The following is a 3392-nucleotide window of genomic DNA, read 5'->3' on the forward strand; positions in this document are numbered from 1 at the left end:
GTGTCATAAATGAATGAATGTGAGAATGAAAATGAATGAATGCAAGAACGAAACATGGTATTGAGAAGAGAGAGCAATTCCCAAAGTGCCTGGCTTTGTAATTTTCCAATCTGTGTGATTGATAGCTGGCCCCAGTTAGGGCTTGGTACGGTTTGGTCATCATCCCCCAGAGCATCTGGAAAAAGCAAAGAAAAAGATAAAGAGAGAAACTATTACCTTTTGGATATATTTTTCCTTCCGTTGGTTGAAGGACTTACCTGTTGGACTCCTTTCCCGGTATTTCTTCTTCCTCCAACAAGGAGGAGGTAGATTGCTTATTTATTTACTCTAGAAATGTATTTTGTATTATATGTATGATATTATTGTTTGTGTTTACTGTATGTAATGTTGTAGTAGCATTTTGTACCTGAATATTGTTACTTTTAAAAGGAAATAAATGCCTATCCTGGTGGAGGTTCTCTCCCTGTTCGTTTGCCTTTATTCAGTACCAGGTGTGCATTTGGTTTTGTAAGTGGATGAAATCTGTGACAAGTTACTGAATACTGGATCCCTTTACCTGAAGCTAGAATGCTTAGGATGGAAAAGTTTTAAAAATAAAACCTTTATTAGTTGAACATTCCTGTTAGAAGCTTAGGCCAAAGTTTTGACATGCAATACAATGCAACATGTTATATTCCCATTAAATACCATAGGAAAGGAATATAAGCAAGAAGGTGATTCCAGGGACCCTCCTCAGAACATTGCAGATATGTTTGATATTACATATAACCAGGGGTTATTTCGTAGAAAAAGAGCTGGAGGAATTCATTAGCAACTCATTAGCATAACTCATTAGCTAGCATATACCTTTGCCATCTCCAGAAGTGTGTCATCAGCATAACTGATTTGCATATGCCACACCCCCTGACATCAACTATCCTGGCTGTTTTGGACCCAATCCTGGCCATTCAAGGCTGAAATTGGGCCCAAAATGGCAAAAGGGGGCTGAAAATGGCAGAAAAGGGGCCCACAATGGTCAGGGTCAGGCCGCTGCTGAGCAGGAGAGTGATCCACCACCCATCAGAGGCCCGATCCAGGCCATTTTTGCCCCAATCCAGGCCGAAACGGGCCCAAAATGGCTGAGAGTCAGGTGGGTGGGGCCACCTGTCGTGTGACCACTTTGGGGAACTGCCGAAACTGCGTTCCTGTGTGTTCCCCCTCCAAATGAGCCCTGCATATAACAATTGCCCTGATATTTCATTGACGTGGCATTTAATAAAGAATGGGACAACTGCATAACAAAAGAGCAGCTTTGTATCATAGAACCTACACTCTTTCTGATGATGTAGAGATTTTACTTATTTACTTTAGGGCTCCAATATGTCTGTAGGAACGTGAGTTATTTAAACACAGGATGGTACCTTGTTCTGGTCAGAGCAGCTCCAGGGTATCTTTGCCTATTGACAGTTTGTTTTGGCGGCCCATGAGCTGCAATTACGTAGTCCTCCTTGTCCTTGTTGCTGGACTTCTTGCACTCTGGCTCAACTAGCAGCATGTCTCTGGCCAGAAGAGGGTAATAATTATATTGCAGCTCTTGTTCAGATATTATTACCTCATGTGGGTTGAGTTCTCTCCTCACATAATTTCCCCTTATCCATCATTAGTCCACAAGTTTTCACTAAATTTTCTCAGGTGATATGCTAAATTTTATTGCAGGGCTTTGGAAGAAATCCCAACAGCAACATACATTTAACGAGGTTCTTTGGTCTTTGATTTTACCCATGCATCACTATGACTAGCAGTGCGATCCTATGCAGAGTTACTTTAGTCTAAGCCCACTGATATCAATAGGCTTAAACTGGAATAAGTCTGTATAGGATTACACAGCAAGTCCCTGTGCGAATATTCCGTTAATGCACATCAGAAGAAATTAGCTCAGGAGGTGAAGTCCTAAATGTGACACCTTCTTGAATTTCTGACTTCTGTGTCTCAGAAAATAAAGTATGTGTACTTGTATGTTATCCTTGTCTTCATTCCTTTTACCTAAAAATGCACCTTGCTTAAATCTACTGGAAAGTACAAAGGATCATTTCCATGCTTCTATTTTGATAAGCATTTCAGTTATGGTGGCTGTGGCGGCAACCACAATAACTTTTGCTTTCTTGATGCCTGTGTCCGGGAGTATCAAAACTTTTGTAAGACCCTTGAGGAACTTTGGTAGAGTGCTTGCAGAAAGTTAAACATGGCTTTCAGTTTCTTGTAATATGCTGTTCCAACTCCTCCTGTGCAATAGCCCGTCCTTATACAATAGAAGGAAGTGTAATTTTGCTGAAAATGGAACAGTTGTTCTGTTGGGCTGGGAGCAGGTTACATTACTCCACTTTGCTATTTTGGCCTCTAGTGGTGAGGAGGGAAAAGAGCACACCATCTGGTGCAAAACTGGAAGTGACATCATCCTGTCAGAGCAACTCTCTAAGATTCAACCTAAACGTTATGGTTAAACTATAGAGTTTGGGTTGTATCCTAGAGTATTGTGTTGACATCACTTCCTGATTTGCACCAGAAGTTAGGTTATGTGTTAGTGTGAGGCTGAAGAGTCCCTCCCCATTTAACTTCCCTGTTGTGAGAGAACCAGTCTGCCTTCTGTTCTAAACCCATTGACTTCAATGGACTTAGACAGGTTTAACTGTTAACTGTATACAGACACAGAAGATAGCATTTCATAAGAGAAAGAGTTGCTATCAAGGAATCATTGCAGAATGTCAGTTAGTGGCAATGAATTTTGATAGTTTCAGGTGGGTAGTCGTGTTGGTCTATAGTAGAAAAGCAAGATTTAGGTACACTAGCATCTTCAAGACCAACTAGATTTCAGGGTATGAGCTTTCGAGAGTCAAAGCTCCCTTTGTCAGATGAAGGAAGCTTTGACTCTGAAAGCTCATACCTAGAAAATCTAGTTGGACTTCCCCCACACTTTCCCACATGCTTATGGGAGCAGGGGTGGGGTGGAATTCTGCTACAGATTTGAGAATATAACACAGAACCAGGAGAGTTCAAGAGTGGTCATTACTGTTTGATCTCAAATGCACTTTCAATTCACTTGAGCGATCGTTTGCAAGCCGATTTTCCCGTTTCGCACTGTAAAATCCAGTTGCGAAATCCACTGAAAGTATATAGAAAGTGCATTATTCAGCAAGGGTGAAAAAAACCTGCAAGCAGGGTGCTAATTTTGGAGAGGTGCGCGTGAACTGATCTTTGCGAGCATATTTCATTGGCCCCGCGAAAGAGAGAAGGACCGAACGGAACTACAGCTCCCAGACTGCTCTCCGCAACTACTCAAGACTGTCCGTCATTGACTCGCCTTCGTGTTATGCAAAGCAAGGTTGGGAACTACACTTCCCAGTGGGCACTTGCTG

Source organism: Eublepharis macularius, chromosome 14 (genome assembly GCF_028583425.1).
Source record: "Eublepharis macularius isolate TG4126 chromosome 14, MPM_Emac_v1.0, whole genome shotgun sequence".
In the NCBI taxonomy this organism is placed as follows: Eukaryota; Metazoa; Chordata; class Lepidosauria; order Squamata; family Eublepharidae; genus Eublepharis; species Eublepharis macularius.